This window comes from Stegodyphus dumicola, chromosome 3 (genome assembly GCF_044657685.1).
Source record: "Stegodyphus dumicola isolate Sdum_Otavi_A_Nest chromosome 3, ASM4465768v1".
Taxonomy (NCBI): Eukaryota; Metazoa; Arthropoda; class Arachnida; order Araneae; family Eresidae; genus Stegodyphus; species Stegodyphus dumicola.
In genome coordinates this window covers 71278868-71299456 of record NC_140770.1, presented here as the reverse complement: position 1 = coordinate 71299456, position 20589 = coordinate 71278868, and positions in this window count along the sequence as shown.

Sequence of the window (20589 nt, the reverse complement as noted above, 5' to 3'; positions counted from 1 at the left end):
TTCTCTCTCCCTACCTCTCTCTATATATTTAGAACTATATATATCACTTCAGAGAAAGTCCGATTTTGTGTCAAAATACCCATGTTAGAATAATGTTTTATTGAATATCTATCCCAAGTTTCGCTTTCGGAGACATGGAAAATGTAAATTACATTTCGTAAATGGGCCGAGTAGAACCGGACACAAGGAATTTTTCACCCTCCCCCCCCCATTTTTTAAGTGCAGAGTACCATTTTGTGTAAGTAACCATTTTGTCTTACCATTAGTAAGTGTACCATTTTGTCTTACCCTAGACTGCAGTTTCTGGTTCAAGGGTGTAGTTAGTAATGTGTTAAGTAACACATATGCTTAGTAAAGTAGGTATGCCATCAGAAACTACATGCGTCGCCGAATAATGATAACTTTTTTGAAATAAATACGATTTGCATGCATTCAAATTTCGTAAAATAATTGCTCAATCCTTTTTTTTCTGTTATTTGGCTTTAATATTGTATTTTAAGTTTGCACGAAATTTTTGATATTTTTTACATACAATTAAAGATTTCTAAGCGAAATATTAGTCTTAATATCCATCTTGCTATTGTTCTTATTATGATTTATATTTAATTTGAAATTTTCAAGGGAATAACTTCTATACATATGGTAAAACAGAGTATTATTGGACTGTACAGTCTTCGGTTATTTTAGTCAATTATAATCAAAAATTCTCTTTAAGAAGGCTGACATTTTTATTTGCAAGGTATCAAATTAGTCAGAGGGAAAGAAGCAAAGACAGTAAGTTTTTCAAAGAAGATTATCAGTTACCATGATTAGATACCATGATTAGACATATCGCAAATATCCGGACCTCAGTTCTTAATAAGACATATGCAGCAGAAAGATTATTATTGTGCAATGAGTTAGGAAATAAGATTTCGGAAAGAATGTGATTCCGATTTTCTCATATTTCTCTTTCTTTTTCATACATCTCCTCTAGTCCTTGAGGATTATCATTCTCGATCAAAGACTAACTGCTTGGGGAAGATCAATATGAACTACAGATTCTTGAGGATTATGAGGATGCAAGACATTCCTGAATCAAAAACAACCGGAGTTCTCAAATATTAGACGCTGAAGTCTATGTTCGAAAGTAAAAGAAATACAGCTGTCGTTTCTTACTCATAAAGGATTCCTATGGTGCATAAGGATTTCTACGGTGAGCACTGATTTGAGCTTGAAGTTAAACTGATTTAATTTAAGAGCGTTCTTAATAGCAACTTTGAGACTTTTGTTAGTTACTTTGTACCTCAAAGTTATGGTAACGAATTTTGAATCTTTAAGTATGGGAACCATCTCAGTTTCAAGTCATATGAAAACTCTATATAATTTTTAAGAGCTTCATAAACTCCAATTTGTTTAAATTTTTTTATCGATAAAATGTTATCAGAAAAAATATTTTTATTCACTACATACTGCAACTAAACTCTGAAATGTGTCTTCCCGCCTTAAATAATGCAAAACTCTATTCAGAAATTTTGCTAATTACATAAATTGCCATTTTACCGTTTGAAACCCTGATATAACACGGCAATTCAAACTATTATTAATAAACATAAATAAATACGTTTGATGAATTCGTAAAGTTTTAATTTAATAAAGAAGCACTAAATATGTGACATTTCTAGTTTTTCTGTTTTTTGCTTTAGTGAATCCCATCTTTCAGTGAAAAGTAGGGCGAAATGTTGCGTAAAAGAGGTGGATATGAACTGTTATTAACATAGGCGTGATGTTTAGGTAAAAATTACCTTTGATTTATTTCTCACATATGCATTGTTGAACCTTTAACTTATCATTTGATACTTCCGGAAAGTTCAGTTAGGAATAAAATCTGTTTTTACTAAGTAAGAAATGAGAAAATGTTTTGTCATATTGTCTTGTGCAGTTTGGAGAATTCATTTCGAATGCAGTTTTATTTTGTAAAATCGTAGAATTTCTTAGAATGACAGCACAGCCATCAAATTTTCTTTTTTGTGAATTAATGTGTCACTGAATGTAAATTCAGAATAAAGTGCAGTGTTCTTATATGAATAAAAATCCAATAAATATTAAATACTACTCGAAATTAAAACTATCAATAACTGTTTGCAAATACGACGAGGAAAATTTTATTGAAATACTTTATTTGTTAAAAAAATGAAATTAGCCAAGTAGTTTGAATTGATAAGTCAAATTATTGTACTATTATTATATACATAAACGCTATGTTCGCAAAAGTCCTTACCCGGCCTTTATTTTCTTAACTGTATATCATAGATATGTACTTCCAATTACAAAAATTTTGTAAATAATGCAAGTATTCTTCTGCACTTTTAAATTTAAAAATTCAATTTTGTAAATATCATGAAATCTAACATTTTATACGCTCCCCTATATTCCCTAGGAAAACTTTACTCATTATAGAAAATAAAACACAGAAGTGCGACTCCCTTACGAAAACAAATTGATGGAGATCTTTCGGTTTAAATTCAGTGTTCATATTTAGGGCCGTACAAAAAGTAAAGAATGAATGCTTTTCATTTGTACCCAACTAAAAATAAAACACCAGTTTAGAGAAAGGTTTCGCTAGGTTAGCAGAATATATGAAAAGCATTTCACCGCAGATTGTCATGAAAAATATTTTTTTTTTTCTCAAAAAGGAGAACTTAGAGAATTAGTGTCCTGAAAAACGCTAGCAGTATTGGCACAACATAGAAAACTCACAGCATTATTTGCATAAATAAAAAAATTAAGAATATTTGTAATTTAATAAAATTTATTATTATTATTATATTATCATGCCAGAGTAATAAAACTTCATGAGAATATTTATAATGTATTTTGAATGTTTGAAAGGTTATATATTACTTTTGCGAAAATTCTTTCAACATACCTATTATAATATATTTATGAATTAAAAATTGTAATGCGTTAAGAAAAAGAAACAGAATATTACTTAATGATCATTAAAGAAAGAATTATCATTCTCCAAGTCTTCTCGAAGTATTAATTTATTTATTAACTGACTACTCAAGGCATACGAAAATGAAATCAATATCTCCAACAATTAAATTCAATATCTCGGTCAGCTCTTGTTGTACGAGATTCAAACGTGTTGTTCTTATTTCACATAATGGGTATGAAAATTTTCTGAAATTAATTAAAAGGAAGGGTAATAATTAAAAGGAGCGAAAGACCTCGTAAAACGTTAAATTTTTGCAATTTTTGTAAAATTTAGCTTTTTTAATTTCAGAATTCCAAAACATGAATATTTGCGTCCTTTAAAACATTTTTGTGAATGGGTATACGCATGTAACCAACGTTTGCGAAAATAAAGGTCCGGTGCGTACTTTTGTGGACACGGTGTATATATATAGGGAGTCTCAATATCATGTTTCAGAACTTGTAGCAGGTTTAGGATGCCGCCCGGTGATTCGGAATCATAAAGTAATGGAGGGTCGGAAATGCTTTCCTTGATGGTGTACACAGAAACATCAGAATTAAAAGACGCCAGGTAAGTTTATATTCATTTTAAAAATAAATTTACATGAAAAGAAGTAACATGAGTCGAAGATAGTATTCGAAGATTCGTCCACCGACTTAAGTGCAAGGCTCACTTCTGTGGCGCATGCAAACTCTGAATATTCTGAAATATTCCAAGTATACATCAAATTTCCTCGGCACCTATTGCAACCAGCTCCTAGGCATTGTCAACGAAGTTGTCGTAAACTAATGCCTTCCTATGCTTCCATAAAAAGAAATTCAGACATAATAGGGCCAATGATCGAGCAAGACAACGTACCGGACCGCTAAATCTGAAAATCTGATCCACTGTTGGCCAAATGTGACGTCTAGGTGGGTACGAACGATATGGCGGAAATGGACAGGAAACCCCGTCGTATTGGAACCACATTATATGCCACATCGATGCAGAAATCTATTCGTCTTTTAAAAGTTGTGGCATGACTTGCTGCAGAAAGATCAAATAGTTACAACTGTTAGACAAAAAGGCAGCAGGTAAGGTACGATGAGGCGATCTACAATGCCGGATCAAACATTAGCCGAAAGCTGACTGTGCTCTGCACGACGTCCTGATGCATGAGGGTTCTGTACCGCTCAGAGATGGGCATTATATGCACTGAATATTCCTTCCCTTGTGAAGGATGCCTCATCGGTGAAGAACACATTAGGAGGGAACTGTAGTACAGCTTTCAAGATACTGTTGTGCAAACGGAGTACGGGTTGCATAATCATCCGGTTGAAGTGCCCGGATACGCTGCACGTGATACGGATGTATTTTGTTTTCTGTGAGAATCCTCGATATGCTGCAATGGGGAACCCCAACTGCGTGCGCTACACTTCGCGTACTCAAACTTGGTGTCCCCTATACCTGATGTAGCATATTCTCTTCGATGTCCCGAATCCATGCTGATTGTGCTGGATCCTTGGCAGCTCTTTGAAAGGAACCTAACCAAAGAAATTATGGCTGGGTTTCAGCTAACCTCCGGTGCAGCCAACCAAAGAAATTATGGCTGGGTGTTCGCCTCATAAGATATCGTTTTGCGTACAAGCGCTGTGCGGCTGGTTCACCACAGTCTACAGCCCCATATCCAAAAACATGTTGGCTAACTCTGCATTTCCATAATTACTTATTCTACTAACTTTGCATCCTTGTGCAAAATGACGATTCCCAGAAAGAACTGTCGAAACTTTCCATCAATGCCATCGACTGCATCAGAAAAGCATTTCAGGCCCCGCAACTGCTATATGATTCCGAGTCGTTGGGGTGCACCCTACCCCTCCTATTAGTTCTAAAACGTGGTGATGAGACACCCTGTATATGTAGATATATACATAGGAATAAATGCGAGGTAAAAAATAGTTAAAAAAAGTACAACTGTGATGTAAAAAGTGTGCGCTGATAGCAGTAACTAGCGATGGTAATAATGAAGAATAAAAGAAAAATTAAAATTTAAAAAAATGCAAAAGAATAATGAATAAAATGTTAAAAAATGCAAAATAAAATACAAATTCAGAATAAAGTAAAATTAAATAAACAAAAATAAAAAATGCAAAACAATAATGAATAAAATGTTAAAAAATGCAAAATAAAATACAAATTCAGAATAAAGTAAAATTAAATAAACAAAAATAAAAAATGAAAAATTAATAAAAAATTCTTTTTTAAAATTTTTACTTTATATATACAGAATGTTACAGCAAATCGATTACAAACTTTCAGGAGAGACAGAGTACACCTAGACGATGGAAAATCACATAGCAGGCCTCACATGTCCTGTGCATGGAAGATCTGCATCACGCATGATGATGCATGACGCACGGTCCCTGCATCACGTCTGGGTCGTAATTTCGAACACCTTCTTTGATAACGATCGTCTATTTTTTCCCTTATATCTTGGTTTCAGTTGCACTAAGCGTAATAAGCATTATACTCACCCCGTTCGTGTCCTTCCTTTTTGTGTTTTATATCGTCAATACCGCGCCAGGAAAGCGTTTCCAACCGTGCATTGCTATGTGGTTTTTCCATCGTGTAGGTGTACTCTCTATCTCTCCTGAAAATTTGTAACCGATTTGATGAAACACCCTGTATACAAATGGCGATGCTTTATCGCCTATAAACTCCATCAGAAGCTCATCACAAAGGCCTAAAAATCACAAAACTTCAGCTAACAGTAAAAACCAATATTATTTAACATTAAAAAAGGGGAAATCACGTCTTGCAACAGGTCTAAATATTTAAACATCAAACACACAAGCCGATGCCAGACATCGGCAACGAACAGGCTAAGAAAGTGAGAAGTAAGTATTAAGTCTCGGCAAAAATTTCAAGTTTTAATCCTCGCGCTACGGCGAGCGCATACGCGTATTGCACAGCAAAGATGAATGTTGCTATTCACTGCAATCAGGATTTTCACAATATATAAACATTAGGCAGTTTCAGTAAAGTTTAAGAAAGATGAGACTTTTATGCTAGACCACTACAGCTATGCCTGTTAAATTTATTTAAACAAAAGTAATATTACAACATACATATATAAGTCAACTAATATACGGGTTGCTCGAAAACTAACCAAGGGATATTCGATCCAAAAAATGCCTAGTTAGAAAATTCAGGAAAGTTCGCAATCCCAGTGCAGCTATCAAAGTTCATAAATTTATTTCAAATAATCTGAATTACTAAAAAAAATCATTGTATTGTAAAGAGAAGAACAAACATTTGCTTTTGAGCACTTTAATGAATTTCTTTTTGTTATAAAATCGTTAATACTATAACATGCAGTTGAAAATCTCTATTATGATTATTTATCTGCATTTAGCAGAAAAAGAAATTCATATTCCTTCATAGCGATGTGCGAATGTATTTCTTCTTTCAACGTATCTCAAAGAAATTAGAAACATTGCAATTTCGTTAGAATTGTTTCTATATCAAAATATATTTGTGTTAGCATAAATGATTCAAGTGAAAGCAGAATTGTTTTATATTTTACACTGAGTTATTTTTGTTCATATGTTGCAACAAAAGATGTAATTCCTTTTGGAAAAAGCATTTAACCAAAATCATTTTTATATCTTTTGATTCGAAATTTCTCTTTAAAACAACGCATTTATTAATGTATTAAAAGTAGAGCTGATGCTCAAAGAATTAGAGTAATCTGAAAGCACTTTTCCTTTGCCTCGTATTCTTGTAATATACAGTACTACAGCAGAAATTTCGATAACACTATGACGAAAATATTTTTTTCCAGGTAATGAAATTAATAAAATTCGTTCAACGATCTAATAACAGGTAGTGCAGTTTTTCCTTTTAGAATTTGAATTTATATCTCTAAAAATTACACTACAGTACTTAAAGTAAACTTAATATGCATTTAAGAACTAGAATCTCATATGTATATAACCAGTTTGTATCTTTTCTGTAATTTATTTTTATTTTGGCTTTTCTTCATATGCAGTTTATTATATCACTTAATTAAATTTCATTTTCTACATTGAATTCAATAATTTAGTTATGCGGCTACTGTACCCACACAGACGTGAAAAAAATGCTCTTTCTACTATCTCTCAGTCTAAACAACTCAGCAAAATGTAATTTCTTTTAAACATTCATGTGTTAGTTTGCGTGATGTTCGAAACATTAATTCAAATACCATGAAATTTAAAGTAAGTAATCACACTCTAAAAGGGATACAATTTAATTATTGATATAGGATAATATGCTATATAACATTTTGCATTTTGTCTTTTTGGCGACATTTTTTCCCCAAGAAAATTTCCTAAGCACTGCAACATGTTTATAAATGCTTAATGCATTAGAGACATTAATTAAAAAATACATGAAAATTTTTCAGCTATGCGACTTTAATTTAAAAATTAAAATTGAATTTACAAGTTCAAATCCATTAGACCTTCGTAAACGAGAGCTTAAGTTATAAATTATTCTTCGTATCATATAATTAAACGTTCAGGAAATTTCGTAGATAAAAGTAAGCCAGGATCTTTCTTTTAGAAAATTAAATGCATAACCATTAGCGAAGTAATTTATCATATGAAAGACATATTAAATTAATTAAGTGCTGAAAGCTAATTAGGTCTGAAAGAAAAGGTTCCTAGCGTATATTCTAAATATTGTAATATTTTTATTTTATTTAAAGCGATAACATGGTACTTAAGGTATGTGTTTTAAAGTAAATTTTATTTGTTTCGCTGTAAAAGTAATCTTCATTTCAAATTAATACTCGTTTTCATTGAAGGTATTACATAATATGTTTGACATCACAGAAAGGAAAAAAGAGCAGAGTAATCAGCACGTATGATTATAAATCTGAAGTCATGCGGTATATTTTATTAGTGTAAAATGAAAACATGCATCTAATATTTAAATTAAAAACATGTTAAGCACAACAACTTTTATTAGAAAATCAAATACTAAAATACCTCTGTTTCTTTATAAAACTGTATATTGTTGCGCTCGTATGGTTTCATAATGGATTGAATGCACAAAAAACTGATCGTAACTTGATAAATTTTGTTTTCATAAAAGAAACACTTTACAGTTCTAGAACGTTCTATTAAAATACTCGTACAGCTCTTCTCAGTATGACAGAGCTCAATCAGTAATTACCGCTCTAAAATGCTAAGAACGTTAAACAGAACGCAATGCAAAGCGAATGTAAAGAACGAAACTGGCCCGAATATCTAACTCTGAACTAAAAACAGAGCTGATGTTCTCTCCGGACTTACAGAGTTTTTCTGCGGCCGCCTAGAAATTTCTGGTACCTTCCTTTTCTCGAAATTACTGGAAGACATTTAAGGTACATATAAGAGCCGCATACGGTTGCATTTCCATATAGGGAGCAATTACAGTTACAGAGGGAACGGACCAAAATGTCCCCAATGGTCTCCAAGTTTGTCAATTTTAAAGTTACTCGCCAAAAGCATCGCCAGCTTGTTTATATCTTGCCAATTTAGCCATATAGCCATTTACCTCAATGGTAAATAGACTTGCTTCTGTGATCTTATTTTTCTGGCAGAACTTCATCTCTTGAAACATTTCATATCACATTATACAAAAGATACTACAATTTTGTATACAGTTTCGATAAAATTATTTACATATGTACAAAATTCGTAACTGTATTACTTTAAATTGAAGCAGTTCCTTCAAAATTAATTATTATGGTATTTCTTTTGAAATTTTAGACCATTTATTTATAGAGTCATTAGATGATACCCAGGAAACTGAAAAAATCCGCTATACCCTCTCCAGGATTCGAACTCCGATTCCAAACACACATCGAGCGAGGTCCCCGAACACACGTCGAGCGTGCTTCCAGTTACACCACGAAACCACGAATTATCGTCAACCACCTTTAAGTTAGGGCACCACTTGTACAGGAGTCAGTAGGTTATATAGAGCCAGGAAACTGAAAAATTCCGCAATACCCTGGCCTAGATTTGAACTCCGGACGTCCCGAATACGCTTCGAGAGTGTTTCCAATTACACCATGAAGGCATGTGGAAAGAAGGAAAAAAATACCTTAGACAATTAAATAGTGAAAGAAATGTTAATTTGGCGACATTTTGGTCCGGTTTCCAAATGGCCTAATTTATTTATTCATGGAAGATAAAACCCGATAAATGCATCAGCAATTCCATATACTTTCTCAGGGCAGTTTTTTTAAAAAAGAATCTCTAAATTCTCTAAATTAATAATTCCTTAAATCTAGAAAAGTTGTTGTTTCGCCTTTGACGAGAAATTAAAAGTGCTCTAGCAGTCCATCTAAAGTTTCGGTTATAAAATAACGATGATGATAACAGTAGCAATAATAATAGCAATGAAAAGTATTTTAAAACGACTTCACAGCTAAATATCTTTTCAGTACTTGATATAGATCTATATGATTCCAATTTATAGATTGGGTCACATAACGCAAGTATTCAGACGAGCAGATTTTAGTCACGCAAAGCTGTTCAGTAAAGCTACGATAGATTTAAATTTACATCAGCTCTAAATAAGGAAATTTATGATTTAGTAAGTTATTTTTTATCCTATTCGATGCCCTTTAAAATAGATCGGTAATATCAGAACTTGCCTTCATAAAAATTCTCAAATTAATAACCTTAAGCGTAACTGACTTAAAATACTTTCATCCATGGAGAAAGGTAAGGCAAAAACATTAATTAACTTCAGGGGTTGTGTAAAAACATTAATTGACTTGTATGAATAATTTAGGTTTACCAGAAACAAAAACTTGAACTTCATTTTTGAATCCATGTTTCTCTGATGTAAAACGTATCATTCAGAAGTCGTCTGCTTTCGAAAAATTTTAATGCGAAGATTTCATTCACTGTCTTTGTACAAAGTTCCTAAAATTTTAATTAATAATGTCTGGAATAATATTGTCAGTACAGAAAGAAAAGATTTTTTTTGACTCATTTCTCATTCGAAAATATTTTTTTTTTATTGTTGCCTTGCAAGAAAATTTAAGTTTCATACAATTTTATTAAAATGCATTGCGAGATGAAAACGTTACTCTTTGAATTGTCTTATACGTTTCATTTTCTAAGCTGGAACATTTCCTATTTGACAAGACCTTCAGGAAGTAATGAATAATACTATCCTTCATTTAATTAGCATTAATACTCGTATCTGTATAAGCAATAATAGGAGCAGTATTTCAATAAAAATTCATTTTAAATTAATTGCTGCTGATGTAAAAGAGAACAATCGGCGCTATACTGAAGAACCTTTATAAATCACTTTTTATAAAACAGATTTTGTCCTCATGAAATTTTAATGCTCATAAAAAATCTTAAGATTTTTTCAATTTTCTAATTTAAAATTAAGCCTTACTCAGTGCTTAGAAATATGCAAGACTATGTGTAAGACTATGATAAGAAACGTTTCTTCGAAGAATGATCTTTCACAAGTGTATAATCTTCATGAGCATGAGTTTGACATATTATGATAAGATTTTAGTTAAATTTCCGAGGTTTTAGTTTGAATTGAATTGCTTCCAAATTATTCTAATATTATTCCCAGAAACTCTCGGGACCTCAGGATAGCGATGCAAATTTAATATCCGTCACGTACCGTAATGAAGATTTCGATCAGCATATTCTACGATTTGCTAGAGCTTATATTTCAAATTGTAGTCCATTTACAAAATGAAAGTACAATTGCTCATAGTAAAACCAGAATTCTAAATTATGGTCGATGTTTACAGAATCCCGTGCTGCCTTTATTTTCGCAATCAGTGGTCCTAGATGTGAACTTTTAACTATAAAAATGTTTTGAACTCTCGAATACTCATGTTTTTGTATTTTTAAATTGAAGAACAATATATCAGTTTTACAAAATTTACGAAATGTATCTTCATATACTATCTCCTTGTTTTTATAGTTACTTATGAGTATATTTAATAGAAGTTTATACTCATTGTAAAAATATATGTAGCTATGTTGGACTTTCATTCGACAAAATTGACAGAAATATTTCATTTAAAACTTTCGATAGTGTCTTTTCGAAAATCCAATCTTATGTTAATAGATTAAGTGCAGAGTGTCATGATACGTTTTGATCAATACACAAAAAGGAGAGCTTATTAACAGCCACTTTTAAAATTTATATATTTTAAAAATATATTACAGACTTTAAGCATTGACATATGTATATATATAAAACCATCTCGTAACATTATTTGCACAAATTAAAAAAGAGAGCTATTTCTTGTTCGATGACTTTTTTTTTTTTTTTTTTTTTTAAATTGTGATCCTAAAGTATTAAAATTATATGATCCTAAAGTAATATAACGTGATATGAAATGCATCAGTGACTATTACTGATGCATTTTTAACATTCGAAAGTTTATAAATTACTTGCGGGAAGATGCTTTCGACATACCAAATATAGCAAAATTATAGATTAGAGAATGTTACGTACTAGTAAATCACAAAGAGATATCGTTGAATGACTTTAAATAAACAAAATTTTATTTTATATTCATTTATTTTTAACCCATCCCTTTAAGAAAGCTTTAAAAATTTATTTTTGCTGTTTAAAAATATGTAAAAATTCCAAACTCTGAAATTAATTATCTGGTTCAAGTTTTGTTGAACAGAGGTCAAGCTATTTGTGTTTAATTATTTAAAATGAGTAAAACTTTTACTAAGTATAACTATAAAAACAAGTGGACCGAATAAAAAGATTTCGTAATTTTAACAAAATTAATTTATTAAATTTTATGACTGCGGAACGTAAACATTTGTGAAATTCAAAATACTTTTCAACGGAATGGCATGCGTACGACATATAGTTAAGAAATAAAGGCCTCATAAGGTCTTTTATGAACACAAAGTGTTAACGGTTTGATAAAATGAGCATTTCTATAAAGATTTGGAAACAAAACATTAAAGACTGTTGTTGGATGCCTGGTAAGTTATGAAAAAGTACTCTAAGGCCGTCTGTCTAAAAAAATGACATAAATTTTGCTTTACAAAAAATGGTCTCTTTGTATAAAAACTGGCGTTCTAAAAGGAAATTTTCACATGACACATGAAGATAATCAGGGAAATACTTTAACATGTTCAAGCATTGATACGAAACTCCAACTAGTAGTCTCTAACAACTACTAGTTATACTTTAATATTCTATGCTCTTGACTGTTAATCAGCTTATGGTTATTGTTATTCCTTTTTTTTTTTTTTTTTATTTATTGCGTGCTCCGCCCTTAGGCACTACACGGAAAGGGAGGGTTGCCCGTGGAGGTCTTTTTAGGGAAAACTGGCTCGTATCCACGTTACACATGGGGAAAACCACGAAAACGCTCAAGCAGCCAGCCCGTTCGCCGGGATTCGAACCCCGGAACGAACTACCAGTGTTCAGCGGCTTTTACCGCTCGGCCGCTGGTGGGCCGCATTGTTATTCCTTTGACGAAAGAAAAGGAAATTAAATATTAGTTTGTACCCAGAGAAAACTCTTTCAAATCCTAGATTTATTATATCATTCCTTTATTACATTTTTACTAAATCTATTGCTGTGTTACGGAAAAAATTATTCGCTTCTTTATATATATATATATTTAAAAACCAGAATCGGTGTATATAACCGGAAAAATTTCCATTTGTTATTTCTATGGCATTTTTTCAAATCTTTATTATGAAACTGAACCTAAAAAGAGTTATGGGAAAACAAATGCAACCTAAAATGGTAATTCGCTTTAAAAACCTCACTAAATTTAGATAAAAATTACAACCATTCGGTATATACATGCACAGTTAGAAGCATTGGATCTAAGTGCATATGTGATTAAAATAAGCACTTTAATTTATAGAACACTTGAAATTTATATCGAATTTATTTAGTCTATGTGTTTGTGCATAAGTTTACGCATGGTTTTAAATAAATGCGACAAACACCACTTAAGACATGCAAATGACATCTAATTTTCATTTGGATGCATTGAATTTCATTGCCGATTTCATTCAATTTCATTGTGGATATTGCAGTGTAAAACTCATACTGGTGTTAATATCGCAAATAATATCTTAGGATGGTACTACTTTATTTTCATGGCCTTCAGGATAAATCGCCAAATTATGTAAAAAAAGTAGCCAAACGAAGGGCAACCATAACTCTCACTTTCCACTTCTATTTTCCGAATTAGACGAATAAATTATAGCAAATATTCAATGCAAAAACACCCGAAATTCATTCGACTATAAATATAATAAATAACAAGTACCTGAAATAAAGGCAGTAATACTGTTGAAACTGACGAGTTTGTTTGCGCGGCAAAAAAACAACGGCAGGGTACTTCCACAACAGTTTTAAATATTCGTCGGATTATGATGTGAAAGTGGCGAATGCTTTCTTATTTACGTTCCAAATCGAGAAGCAAGCATACTGATGTCGATAATAGTAGACCACGTTATATTAGCAATTTATATTAGAAGCTGCATAGCAAAATGTATGATGTTTATGTATAATCACAACAGATGAATATAGATAATTTCTACAAATCATAATATACCACTCTAATGTGATACCTTCCCACTAATATATGACTGAATTTAATACCTGACCAGAAATATACTTCCACGCTTATTTATACATGATACACATAATTATAACTTAATATTCGCGAGAGGTTATTTGAGGTATCTTCAGCGTTTAAAGTTTTGGATTCACATGCATTTCTTTAAACAGCTGGGGTCCCAAAAGAAAAATAAAGCTGAAAATATATCACCCCTGAAATGACTAAACTTTGCAAAGTTCTCTGCTTTTGTCAGAAATACACGTGAAAGACTTCGATTCTGTTCGAAAATTGGTCATACGGCTTACGCCTCAGCTTTTACGACGCCTATAAAACACGGATTTTATGGCATTTCGGAGGCTTTTATAAACCCGATGTGTAGCCAATGGTGTTTAATACCTAAAAGTTTGAATCGGTTGAACAAACCGTTCTTATAAGAAAGTTGTATTAGCAATTCGTATTTGGATCGAAATGGGAGTGAAAATTCTCAAGAGAAGTTCGGATTGCCTTCGAAATAAATTCTAGACAATTTTTAATACTCTGAAATTATTTAATAAGATTGAATAACTATTACAAAATATTAATGCATTCAGTCATTACATATTCAGCAGGTATTAGATCTAAATATAGTGCTACAGAGTAAGAAGCTAAAATCATAACATTCTGCTTAAAATTTAGCTCTTTATTTATTTTAACCTGAAAGGAGATATTCATATATGCATTGCTACATAAGCCTTCAAGTCTTGGAGATATTTATGTTCTCAAGAGTCATCTATGTTAATATTTTAAATCTATGAAAGATTCAAACATTTTAAAAAATTGTCTTGAAAATAATGTAAAATAATGTATTATTCTAAATTATTTAATGACATCATATTTACCTGGAGCTGCAAGACTCTTGCATCAAGCTACATCAGCTTAAAAATGGATAAATCGAGGTCAGTTTATTACGTTCAGATTGGTTCTTATAACGAGGCATTTAGAGAAAGACTCTGCAATGAAATAAATATCAGTTAAGTAATAAGTTGTAGCGTCATACTCCCAATTTAAGAAATTAATCAAACAGGGTACATACCAGATAATAACAGTTTTGTATGCCGCTATTTTCATATAAAATTAGGCCTAGCGAAAAATACTTTAAAGACGTGTACTAAGATAAAGTTCTGAGTAGCATGAAAGTGAATGAAGTAATATTCATCGGCCCCCTAAATGAGAGACACTTATAAATTATAAAATTCTGAAAGATGTTTGAGGATAATGAACTAGCACTCTGTGAGTTCTTTGGCCAAGTAATGCATTAATATCTGCAAATAATAAAGGAAACAATTATCCACAATTAGTTTAACAACTCGTGGATAATTACTACAAGCTAGGATACAGAACGTAACTGGAAATTCCCTTTCTCACTTGTATTTTTCCCTAAGAGTTTGGACTATGTTAATGACATAATAAGGAAAATGTTCGATCAAGATATTTTGAAAATGGAATAGAGTTATCAAGCTATATAGGATCAAAACACGATGAATAGTTATGGTTGGTTTCTAAAAAGGGAAAACGTCACCTCCTACAACAGAAAAAAATAGCTGTAACTATTAAAAATATTTATCACTTTTGGAATAATTTCTATACTGAATTCTTTAAATTAACAACAATGCATGCAATGCATATTTTCCCAGACACCCTTTTCATTTTATTTAATATGTTAAATTAAATTCACTAACTGATAAATTCGAAATCCTTAAACCTAACACTAAAGCTTAAAGATTACTTTTTAACAGTAACGCAAGTGTGTTATATTCTGCCGCACTATCTATGCTAAATAATGTCACTTTACGCAAGTATATTACTTAAGTAACTAGAATTGCATATTAATGTAGCTGGAATATTTTGTCTCTTTTTGCTAGGATCCATCGCCTTCCTATCATACAAAAGTATTACCTGCTACGATTTTCTTTTTTCATTTCCATGTTCCTAAGTGTCAGCTTAGTTAAAATTATCTGTTTTCTTTCATGCAGCATACGGAATGCTCAAATTTGTTAGTAAGTGTTACTGTAGTTCATATCAAAATAGATACCAGCCAAAGGTTTTATAAAACAATCTCTAATGCAATTGCTTTTTCTTTATTATTAAGGTCATAATTGATAAATCGAATTTTCTACGTCGCTTATGAAACTCAGGCAAAGCATCAATGAAAGGCTATTTACTGAAAGAAGTATTAAATATTTTTATGGAACGTTTTTTACACAAATAAAGGGTTTTTCTTTGTACAAAAAAACGTTCCATAAAAAGACACTTTTCTTTTCATGCTATTAAAAAATGATCTTCTAAGAATGTTTTAATAAAAATATTTTTAATTTGTAGGAAGGTATACTACTTATTATCTTGGCAAAAAAATAAATTGCTCTTGAAACGCTTTAATTCGGATTAAACTTGTTCTTCGATGTTAATTATATTATGAATTTTAAATGTATGTGAAACCATAAACTTTAAAAAATTCAATACCGCTTTAAAAGAAACTCGCATATCTGGTTAGCATCTAAACTTATGTTCTTTTAACTCAGAATGCAGAATTATTTTTAGTTTAACACTGTTGCATTTTCAGTTTTGACAATAATATTAAAGTAAATGAAGCAGACAGAATTTTTTAAAAATTTCTTGTAATCTTTAGTCTGTAATGAGAATAATACTCAGTCTCTTCCGCGATATGATGTCTTAGATCGCTGACGTAAAATAAATGAAAATCTGAATATTCCTTAAATGCAGATATAATAATAATACTCTAACATTAGGTGGCAACAGTTTGAAAAGTGAAACGGACATTTATAGTGAACCAACGCAAAATCGCAGAACGAAAACAATAGTCTTTCAGAGACAGAACCTCTTTAGACTAAAAATTCCAGTTTTTTAGCAAAATTTTCACTTTGTTTTATCGAAAATTAATTAATTTTACTTGATTATTGACCTAGTTGAATTAGTTGATATCTGCAATCTAAGAACTTTAAAATAGTATTATGACTCTGGCCTCAGTTCCTCCTGACGAACATTTGTGATAAGAACTAAATTTTTTTAAATGCCTTTCAGTAATTTTTTCCCACTTTTTGTACTCATTTATATCACATTTCTTTATAACGTTTTGTCAATAATTTCTTTTTTTCAAAATCGTGATTTACCTTTCATCTGGAGGATCCTTGGCGAGTCCTAAATTCCACATCTAATTTTCATATTCCCTTTAAAAAATCAATTCAAACTCAGAATGGATGCAAAGAACCTTTTTTCAGAAAGGGGTTTCACAATTACTGAATTGCTCTTGAAACGCTTTAATTCGGATTAAACTTGTTCTTCGATGTTAATTATATTATGAATTTTAAATGTATGTGAAACCATAAACTTTAAAAAATTCAATACCGCTTTAAAAGAAACTCGCATATCTGGTTAGCATCTAAACTTATGTTCTTTTAACTCAGAATGCAGAATTATTTTTAGTTTAACACTGTTGCATTTTCAGTTTTGACAATAATATTAAAGTAAATGAAGCAGACAGAATTTTTTAAAAATTTCTTGTAATCTTTAGTCTGTAATGAGAATAATACTCAGTCTCTTCCGCGATATGATGTCTTAGATCGCTGACGTAAAATAAATGAAAATCTGAATATTCCTTAAATGCAGATATAATAATAATACTCTAACATTAGGTGGCAACAGTTTGAAAAGTGAAACGGACATTTATAGTGAACCAACGCAAAATCGCAGAACGAAAACAATAGTCTTTCAGAGACAGAACCTCTTTAGACTAAAAATTCCAGTTTTTTAGCAAAATTTTCACTTTGTTTTATCGAAAATTAATTAATTTTACTTGATTATTGACCTAGTTGAATTAGTTGATATCTGCAATCTAAGAACTTTAAAATAGTATTATGACTCTGGCCTCAGTTCCTCCTGACGAACATTTGTGATAAGAACTAAATTTTTTTAAATGCCTTTCAGTAATTTTTTCCCACTTTTTGTACTCATTTATATCACATTTCTTTATAACGTTTTGTCAATAATTTCTTTTTTTCAAAATCGTGATTTACCTTTCATCTGGAGGATCCTTGGCGAGTCCTAAATTCCACATCTAATTTTCATATTCCCTTTAAAAAATCAATTCAAACTCAGAATGGATGCAAAGAACCTTTTTTCAGAAAGGGGTTTCACAATTACTGAATTGCTCTTGAAACGCTTTAATTCGGATTAAACTTGTTCTTCGATGTTAATTATATTATGAATTTTAAATGTATGTGAAACCATAAACTTTAAAAAATTCAATACCGCTTTAAAAGAAACTCGCATATCTGGTTAGCATCTAAACTTATGTTCTTTTAACTCAGAATGCAGAATTATTTTTAGTTTAACACTGTTGCATTTTCAGTTTTGACAATAATATTAAAGTAAATGAAGCAGACAGAATTTTTTAAAAATTTCTTGTAATCTTTAGTCTGTAATGAGAATAATACTCAGTCTCTTCCGCGATATGATGTCTTAGATCGCTGACGTAAAATAAATGAAAATCTGAATATTCCTTAAATGCAGATATAATAATAATACTCTAACATTAGGTGGCAACAGTTTGAAAAGTGAAACGGACATTTATAGTGAACCAACGCAAAATCGCAGAACGAAAACAATAGTCTTTCAGAGACAGAACCTCTTTAGACTAAAAATTCCAGTTTTTTAGCAAAATTTTCACTTTGTTTTATCGAAAATTAATTAATTTTACTTGATTATTGACCTAGTTGAATTAGTTGATATCTGCAATCTAAGAACTTTAAAATAGTATTATGACTCTGGCCTCAGTTCCTCCTGACGAACATTTGTGATAAGAACTAAATTTTTTTAAATGCCTTTCAGTAATTTTTTCCCACTTTTTGTACTCATTTATATCACATTTCTTTATAACGTTTTGTCAATAATTTCTTTTTTTCAAAATCGTGATTTACCTTTCATCTGGAGGATCCTTGGCGAGTCCTAAATTCCACATCTAATTTTCATATTCCCTTTAAAAAATCAATTCAAACTCAGAATGGATGCAAAGAACCTTTTTTCAGAAAGGGGTTTCACAATTACTGAATTGCTCTTGAAACGCTTTAATTCGGATTAAACTTGTTCTTCGATGTTAATTATATTATGAATTTTAAATGTATGTGAAACCATAAACTTTAAAAAATTCAATACCGCTTTAAAAGAAACTCGCATATCTGGTTAGCATCTAAACTTATGTTCTTTTAACTCAGAATGCAGAATTATTTTTAGTTTAACACTGTTGCATTTTCAGTTTTGACAATAATATTAAAGTAAATGAAGCAGACAGAATTTTTTAAAAATTTCTTGTAATCTTTAGTCTGTAATGAGAATAATACTCAGTCTCTTCCGCGATATGATGTCTTAGATCGCTGACGTAAAATAAATGAAAATCTGAATATTCCTTAAATGCAGATATAATAATAATACTCTAACATTAGGTGGCAACAGTTTGAAAAGTGAAACGGACATTTATAGTGAACCAACGCAAAATCGCAGAACGAAAACAATAGTCTTTCAGAGACAGAACCTCTTTAGACTAAAAATTCCAGTTTTTTAGCAAAATTTTCACTTTGTTTTATCGAAAATTAATTAATTTTACTTGATTATTGACCTAGTTGAATTAGTTGATATCTGCAATCTAAGAACTTTAAAATAGTATTATGACTCTGGCCTCAGTTCCTCCTGACGAACATTTGTGATAAGAACTAAATTTTTTTAAATGCCTTTCAGTAATTTTTTCCCACTTTTTGTACTCATTTATATCACATTTCTTTATAACGTTTTGTCAATAATTTCTTTTTTTCAAAATCGTGATTTACCTTTCATCTGGAGGATCCTTGGCGAGTCCTAAATTCCACATCTAATTTTCATATTCCCTTTAAAAAATCAATTCAAACTCAGAATGGATGCAAAGAACCTTTTTTCAGAAAGGGGTTTCACAATTACTGAATTGCTCTTGAAACGCTTTAATTCGGATTAAACTTGTTCTTCGATGTTAATTATATTATGAATTTTAAATGTATGTGAAACCATAAACTTTAAAAAATTCAATACCGCTTTAAAAGAAACTCGCATATCTGGTTAGCATCTAAACTTATGTTCTTTTAACTCAGAATGCAGAATTATTTTTAGTTTAACACTGTTGCATTTTCAGTTTTGACAATAATATTAAAGTAAATGAAGCAGACAGAATTTTTTAAAAATTTCTTGTAATCTTTAGTCTGTAATGAGAATAATACTCAGTCTCTTCCGCGATATGATGTCTTAGATCGCTGACGTAAAATAAATGAAAATCTGAATATTCCTTAAATGCAGATATAATAATAATACTCTAACATTAGGTGGCAACAGTTTGAAAAGTGAAACGGACATTTATAGTGAACCAACGCAAAATCGCAGAACGAAAACAATAGTCTTTCAGAGACAGAACCTCTTTAGACTAAAAATTCCAGTTTTTTAGCAAAATTTTCACTTTGTTTTATCGAAAATTAATTAATTTTACTTGATTATTGACCTAGTTGAATTAGTTGATATCTGCAATCTAAGAACTTTAAAATAGTATTATGACTCTGGCCTCAGTTCCTCCTGACGAACATTTGTGATAAGAACTAAATTTTTTTAAATGCCTTTCAGTAATTTTTTCCCACTTTTTGTACTCATTTATATCACATTTCTTTATAACGTTTTGTCAATAATTTCTTTTTTTCAAAATCGTGATTTACCTTTCATCTGGAGGATCCTTGGCGAGTCCTAAATTCCACATCTAATTTTCATATTCCCTTTAAAAAATCAATTCAAACTCAGAATGGATGCAAAGAACCTTTTTTCAGAAAGGGGTTTCACAATTACTGAATTGCTCTTGAAACGCTTTAATTCGGATTAAACTTGTTCTTCGATGTTAATTATATTATGAATTTTAAATGTATGTGAAACCATAAACTTTAAAAAATTCAATACC